Source organism: Miscanthus floridulus, chromosome 3 (genome assembly GCF_019320115.1).
Source record: "Miscanthus floridulus cultivar M001 chromosome 3, ASM1932011v1, whole genome shotgun sequence".
Taxonomy (NCBI): domain Eukaryota; kingdom Viridiplantae; phylum Streptophyta; class Magnoliopsida; order Poales; family Poaceae; genus Miscanthus; species Miscanthus floridulus.
The window spans coordinates 41,897,642-41,905,920 of record NC_089582.1 but is presented as its reverse complement, the minus strand read 5'-3'; the positions used below and the strand labels follow the sequence as shown (position 1 = coordinate 41,905,920).

The following is an 8,279-nucleotide window of genomic DNA, read 5'->3' as shown; positions in this document are numbered from 1 at the left end:
ACGGCAGCGCCAACTAAGCCAATTTAATTTCTTAATCAAACAAAGACAGCCCACTTGTAGTAGTTTAGCAATTAGCTGGTGACGAGACCGGCCTTATCTCGTGTGTGCGACGACGGTACAGTCTTCGTGCGGGTTGACGGTCACCGGCAGCTGTGTATGTTAAGAGGTTGCCGGAGGCAGAGCTCCGCTTCTCACGACAGGATGGTATCTGCTGGGATCAGTGGCGGATGCTCGATGCGGGACAAGGAGAGGCTAAAACAATGAAGATGTTGATTTGCATGAAAACTTAATGGTGAAATTAAACTTTTGCTACAGTGATTAGGCTTGAAATCAAGCCATTAGGGGGGGCTGGAGCCCCCCCAGCCCCCCTTTGGATCCGCCGCTGGCTGGGATGAATTAGGTGAGAACTTGATATAGCTTCCTCCTTGCTGTCTCTTGGTTCGATCTAGATCTCGATTATAATTTGGCAATACTAAAGGAGAAAATTGTGTAATCTTTACTCACGCCTCAAGCTTGATTTTGAGTGGTGTTCTACTTTCTGTATTCTTCCGATATTTCATGAAATTGCTAGGTTAATTTGATGGCCAACCATTCTTTCACTGGTCCTTGGTCCTTGTGTTATTGATTAACCCAAGGGCTTATTAATCGCACCTTTCTACCTGTGCAGACCACTAGAACCCAACGCCTCACAAATTGCAAAATATACACAAGAAATAAACAAAATAGTCGTCCAAGATGGACATCGCTATGGGAGCGATGAATACTCTCCTCCCCAAGCTTGCGGAACTGCTGGTTGTTGAGTACAAGCTTGCAGAAGGGTGTCAAGGGAGAGATCAAGGAACTCGAGGAAGAGCTGACAAGCATGAGTGCAGCCCTCCGCAAGGTGGCTGAGATGCCTCCGGACCAGCTTGATGAGCAGGTCAAGATCTGGGCCAGCGATGTGAGGGAGCTATCTTATGACATAGAAGATGAAGTTGACACCTTCATGTTGCGGGGCAAGGAGCATGACCATACCAAGCCGTTCATCCTCAAGAGGCTCATTGGTAAGGCCACCGATCTGTACAAGAAGGCCAAGACTAACCATAAGATTCATAATGTTGTCAAAGACATCATGGACCAGGTCAAGAAGGTTGCTGAGCGTCGTAAACGGTACAAGGTTGACAACATTGCTGCCACGCCAGCTACAGCTATGGTGCCTGTTGATCCTCGCCTAGAAGGTATGTACAGAAAGGCAACAGAGCTGGTTGGCATTGGCCGGCCAAAGAATGAGCTAGCTAGCTAAGAGACTCTTGGAACAGGACTACTCATCATCATCATCGAGGCAGGAATCAAACATAATTTCTATTGTTGGATTTGGGGGATTGGGGAAGACTACTCTTGCCAATTCATTGCTTCAAGATCTTAAAGAAAAATTTGATTGCCATATTTTCGTCTCAGTCTCCCTTAATCCTGATATAAAGAAGATTTTCAAGAACATCCTTCTCCAACTCGATGAGGATAAGTATAGCCACTTAGATGAAGGATGGGAAATGAAGCAGCTCATCGACAGAATTATAGAGCTCCTCAAGGATAGAAGGTACAATTTTAATTATACCTACTCTCCATCATCGTTCGTAAATATTTCATTTCCTTTCTGAGTGAATGATGATAAAGCATGCAGTAACTGGTCCTTTCAAGTTTCAAGTGTTTTCCTTAGACTATGGTTGTAAGCTTATATTCTGTAGTAGAAGTTTAGATTCTATAAATCGTCACACATACACTTATATAGAAGCATGAGTAATGATTGTTTTGTGGCCGACCCCAATGCTTGGGACTAAAAAGTTTTGTCTTTGTTCTACTGCTTATTTTGTGGAACTTTTCGATAACCACACACTTGCAGACACTGCCTAAATCTAATAAAATTACCTTAGTAGGACTGAAACTGTGGTCTTTGGCGGCCAAAAGGCCAGCAATGGAATTATTTTGGGGACTATACTAGGTTGCTTGATCGACCACCAATCAATGGAATTAAATGGTCTTGATGCAGGAAACTGTGAAAGTAAAATAAATAATATTCTCTTACTGTGGTTTATAGTCTAGAATGTTAACGTCACTTGCATGATTGACAAATAAATCATTTACTTTTTCCAGAGGTGATTATCGATGCATCTTGCAGTCACCTTGCTACTAATTTGATCACACCATTTACAATACCCAACGTGCCAGATTTCTATTTCTACATTGCTACTAATTTGATCACAGCATTTACAATACCCAACGTGCCAGGTTTCTATTTCTACATTTTTCTGCTGGACTTCCGCATATATAGTTGTGTCTTGGGTTTACTAACACTCCTGTGCATATTTACTTTATTACCAGGTGTTTGTGCGTGATTGATGATTTATGGAAAGAATTGGCATGGGATACTATCAAACTTGCTTTCCAAGATGGTCATCCTGGAAGCAAGATAATCATAACCACTCGCAATAAGAATGTTGCAGAATATGTTTGCGGTAGTGTCTATGAACTGAAACCACTTTCTGATGATGACTCCAGGGAGTTACTCACCAAGAGAATATTTGACACTGATGATGGGTGTCCTCCTAGTTTGAGAGAAGTCACTGGAAAAATCTTAAAGAAATGTGGTGGTGTACCATTAGCCATTATTACTACAGCAAGTTTACTAGCTAGTAAACCGACAGTGGAATGGGAGGAGGTGAATAAGTCTATTGGTTCTGGACTTGGGAATAGTCTTGATGTGGACAAGATGAGGAAGATATTAAGTCTGAGCTATAATGATCTGCCTTCTCATTTGAAGACTTGTTTACTGTCTCTGAGCAAATATCCTGAGGATCACTTGATTAGAAAGGATGTTTTGGTATGGAGCTGGATAGGAGAAGGTTTCATTAAACAGGAGAAGACAGCAGGGAAAAGCTTGCAGGAGATAGCAGATAGCTACTTCAACAATCTCATCAATCGAAGTTTGATTCAGCCAGTGGACAATCCTGCCCATTCCGAACAAGATGGTCAAGTGCAGTGTTGCCAAGTGCATGACATGGTGCTTGATGTAATAAATCAGTTATCTGCTGAAGAAGGTTTTGTTACAGTGTTATTATCAGAAGATGACCAACAAGCAAGTACACTTACATCTGCCATGCAGAAGAGGAAGATTCGCAGGCTATCAATTAATAATAACAGCATCGAATCCTATGCGGCCTCACCAACAGCAAGCAGACAGCAGCTGTCCAAAGTGAGGTCACTTGATATCTTTGGCAAGGTCACGTCGATACCGCCCCTGTCGAGCTTTCGTGTCTTGCGTGTGTTGCAGGTAGACGACTGCTCTGGTCTGGAAAAAAATCATCTGCAAGATCTTGGGAAGCCGCATCACCTGAGATTTCTGCGACTATATGGTTTGGAAATGGATAAGCTACCCGAGAGTATTGGCGAGCTGGAGACCTGGTTTCACTAAAGATTCGATGGTATTACCAATTTCCTTGGCTAAACTAGGAAAACTGGTCCGGCTACTCGGTACAATGGTGAAACTACCAGATGGTTTGACTCGATCTGGAGAATATGACATCTCTACGAGAGCTAAGAGGCATATGGGCTACCTTGCATGCAGTGACCGAGATTGGTAAACTAGAAGAACTAAATGTCCTCGATCTTTGCATCCCTAATCATAGGTTAGTACTACGACCTTCGAACGAATTGATTGTCGAGTGCCTACAATCGTTTCCCAGTCTACAAGTATTCATCATATGGGCCCCAGGACTTCATGACCTTCCTATGGATTTGATGGCTGTAACACCCTAAAAATTATATTATTTTGAAATAGGTGAATTTGATTTAATTATGTATTATGTGAGCATTTAAATTTAGAACAATAATAACTTATTTAAAATTTAAAATCAAATATAAGGTCTATATACATGAATGTGCATACATGCTGCTGCATATATATTTTTTTGTGATACTTTGGTTTGATCAAAATTTATAAAAGGATTTAAGTTTGAATTTAAATTGGATTTAAAAATGTGTTAAGAAAATAGAAAAGGAATTTTATTTTTTTCTTCTCCCTTTCTCGGCTTTTGGCCCGAGCAGCCCACTTCTCCTCCGCGGCCCACCTGCTCTCTCCCCTCACTGGCCCAACGCGCGGCCCGCTCCCCCGCTTGGCCTTTCCCCTCCGCCGCAGGCCCAGTTCCCACCGCAGCAGCCCAGCAGGCCGGCCCAGCGTAGCCGCACTGTTCTCCGCTCCTCTGGCCTTGTCTCACTGCCACCCCGGCCCCATCTGTCAGCGGAGTCTTCAACCTCCCGCGCGTCTTCCACCCGGACTCTGCTCCACCGCCACCCGACTCCGACTCCGCGCTGCCCATGCCTCCTCCCTTGCCGTGCACCCAAGTCTCCCGGCCATAAATACCGAGCCGCACCGCGCCGCCTCTCCCTATCTCGTTCTAAGCAGCAGCCGTATTCGCCAAGACGTCGCAGCACCACCGAACCCTAGCGCCGCCGCCATCACCGCCCGCCTCGCCGAGCACAGCACCGCTTCCTTTCGCTCTGCACCGCGGTAAGCTGCCTAGCCAAGTTCGCCTTGCTCTCCTCTATCTCCCGGTGTCCTCGGCTCGTGAATCCATAGCCCGTAGGCCTTCTCCAAGAGCGCCGGCGAGCTCGCTCGTTCCGATCATGGCGCAGCCGCTGTCTGCGTTGCCACCAGCAGCCGTTCCCTCTCGATATAATCTGTGCCATCCAAGTTAGATCCAACGGTCGTGATCGCACCATACCAGTTCACCCGGTAGTTTTGCAAAAGAGGCCCTGCAGTTTCACATAATAGAACCCGTCGTCCCTGGCTCAGTTTAAAATCCGACTTTATTAATTTAAATTCTAAAATCAAGTTTCAGTTATTTACAGAAGTGCCACTGATCTTGTTTTAGCCATAAAATCTCCGTTTTAGCTCCGATTTGATCCGTTCAAGTTGCGTTAGATTTGTAATTGCGTAATCTACAAGTTCATACTTCTGTTAAACATGTTTTTAACTTTTGAAATTCGAGGTTAGATTTAATCTATTATTTTAAGAAAATCTTGTTTAATTCATAACTGTTCCGTTATAGCTCCGATTAGAGTGCTTTTCGCATCTATGTGTTCGTAGTAACGTGTAGAACATCTTTAAAACCTTTTTACTTGTTGTTTATTATGTTTGGTGTACTGTTTTAATTTAGTTCTATTGTTTACTTCATATATGATTGCATGGATGCTTGTGTGGTGCTTTATGATCATGTCCGGTCGGTGAGCTTTACGTGTTGATCAAGAAGGAGTTCCATTGAAGGTTTGGACTAGAAGAAGGATCTAAGTTTAAGACAAGTATATCATGGGATCTTCCTTGTTGTCCTATACACCTTTAATTATTTAATTCATACTACATTTGTCTACCTTGTTTCTGGTAAGGATTTCCTAGCGCTTGAACTTGTACCTTGAGTTTGTGCATTGGGTAGTATGATGCTAGTGCTCAACTAAAGCCATGATCTTGTAACATGACTAATGGTATATGGAATAAACACTAAAAGATGCTTTTTAGCAATATAGAACAAGAGGGCTAGAGCATTGGACTGTTTTTATGGTGCTATAGATTCCTCTCCCTAATGACTTATCTATAAACGAACATCCGGGACATACATTACAACTGTAAGGGCTACATGGCTCTGGCTTTAGCTCAGTAGAGGATCTTTTCTAGCTTGTTAGAGGTTACCTTTATGGCGTAAGAATGGCTTAACGAATCAGGTACAGGACAACCTCTACTCTTATGGTATAGACATGATGGAATTGTGTTATTCAACAGGGGGTTCCTATATCTATTTGCCAAGTGAATCTAATAGCCCTAACTTATTCGATGAACCTTTGAAAGGCTTCATAGTGAACCCTGCTGACCTTCCTTGATAGTGGGTCAAGAGGTTGGCCGTCTCGGGAGAAAGGGTAAATCACGACTCACAGTGAAAGTGTACAACCTCCGTAGAGTGTAAAACTAGTATATCAGCCGTGCTCACGGTCACGAGCGGCCTTGAACCCTTGCGGAATAGATGATGAACACTGATGATACTAATGATAAAGATGTTCTTTAATGGTTAATTGTTTATGCTATTCATTATTTATGTTTACCTGATCATGTGTTTACATGGGCTTGTTGCTACTTAATTGCTTAAAATCGTGACTCACTAAAAGCTAATCGTTGTAAACCAGTGTCAGTCTTTTGAGCCTCATGAACCCCATGTTATATTTGTTGAGTACGACATGTACTTACGCTTGCTTTACTTTTTAAATCTTTGTAAAAATCCCAAATGGGTACCAGATTGCTAGAGTTTGGAGGAAATAGGCTTGTGATCAACCAGTCTGTTGTCCCTATGAAATTGGAGTCTTCACCCGAAGATCGGAGTTGTCTTTCCGTTGTTTGTTGTCGAAGGTTATATCATTTATACTAAGTACGGTATATATATTGAGCATTGTCTTTTGATATTACCTTTATTTGTAGTTATATGTGAGATTTGACTTTCTAAACTCATATATATTGTGTATCTGGTTTTACTCATAAAAACGGGCGCTCCAATGGCACAGCTTCCTTCTGGTATGCGGGCATTCCCTAACGTTGGTGTCTTCTTTAAGAAGGCATTCCCAAAGTGGACTAAGCCGCAGCTGTCCATCGCATCGTCTTACACCTCGGACTAGAGAACTTGCGTGTACTACCTGAGCACCTTGAGCAGCTTGCTGAGGTACCGTTTAGTTGGCAAATTTTTTTGGCGAAATACTGCTGTAGCACTTTCGTTGTTATTTGGTAATTAGTGTCCAATCATAATCTAATTAGACTTAAAAGATTCGTCTCATGAATTTCGTCTAAACTGTGTAATTAGTTTTATTTTTTATTTATATTTAATGCTTCATGCATACGTCCAAAGATTCGAAGTGACGAGGAATCTTGAAAAATTTAGTATTTTGGAGTGGAACTAAACAAGGCCTGAGTTGCCGTCCCTTCGTTTTCTCAGGATAAAATCACTGGGTCAACCAGATGAGCAGGAAAAGCTCAGCAGTGCATCAGGATTCCCGTGTCTAACAGACCTATCCCTTATGACTCGCTTTTTCTTCATTAAGTTTCAGCAAGGGGCTATGCCAAAACTTCAAAAACTGCACCTTGCATTTAACCCCATATCAACTATTCAGCATTTTTAGACCAATACCTTCGATTGTGGCTTGGACAAACTCCCTTCTCTCCGTTATGTTTACGTTTGTTGAATGGGGCGCGCGGCATTGCCCAGAGGTGGCGGATACTATTAGGAAAGCAATCAGCGATCATCCCAACCATCCATCGCTCCGCGGTCTTGCCTAAAATATAAGAATGAAAAGGTACGAGCTGACTCTACATCTCAAAACTGTCTTGCACGGGTTAAAATTTTAAGAGACATAAGCATTAGTTATTGTTTAACTTATAAAATTATTTATTAAATTGTATGTTTTCTCTTTGTTTCTTTTCTAACACAATAGGTATAAAAGATATTTTGTAGTCCTTATCTAATTGTGATCAACTTATAAATTACTAATCTATATATTTTTTTATCTAATTCATAGTTTTCCCCCATTCGCACCTCTATGTATCTTCAATATGCATTTAGTTCAAACCTTGGCTTAAACTATTATGCCTCTTGTTGTGGTCTATATTTTATGACGTCATGAATCTAAATTATGATTCCCAAATATTAGTCATATCGATTGCTATAGATATTTTAATCCTCAAGTTAAATTAAGTTAAATTAAAACTCTTGTGCTTATTGTATCTTTTATTAACACTCCTTTTTTACTTTATAAAAATAAGAACCTTGGGTTGTGTAGACTACACTATTAAATACTACAATGACACAATTAGTGATTTAAAATTTGCACCATGTTGCTTAAGACTAGTGACAGACCTTTATCAAAGGCCACAAAGATATAGCCATATGGATGTGGTCTGCACTGACCTCCCAATTTCTCAAGATGTTTGAATTTTCTTATCAAATAATTATATGTGCAGTAACGGTTATACTATCAATATAGATATGTCAAATCTTTGAGTTGAACTGTATAACATATCTAAATTAATAACTTATATAGATTATATGGAATGTTTATTAATAATTTTAGATAATTTGCTAGCTAGTATTATTAGTATATGGGTCGTTAAGCAAATATTTTTCCTGTGATTGCTATAACATAACATATATATATCAACCTCTCTTGCATGTGTAATTGATCTGCATGATGACACAATATGTATGTTTACCTCA

At 41.1% G+C, this 8,279-nt stretch overlaps 2 pseudogenes; both read left to right on the top strand.

Annotated features, from left to right (window-relative positions):
- The first annotated feature begins 735 nt into the window (after positions 1-735).
- On the top strand, positions 736-3,690 carry LOC136545541 (disease resistance protein RGA5-like; annotated as a pseudogene).
- Positions 3,691-6,570: 2,880 nt separating this feature from the next.
- Positions 6,571-7,345, top strand: LOC136543611 (uncharacterized; annotated as a pseudogene).
- Positions 7,346-8,279: the final 934 nt, after the last annotated feature.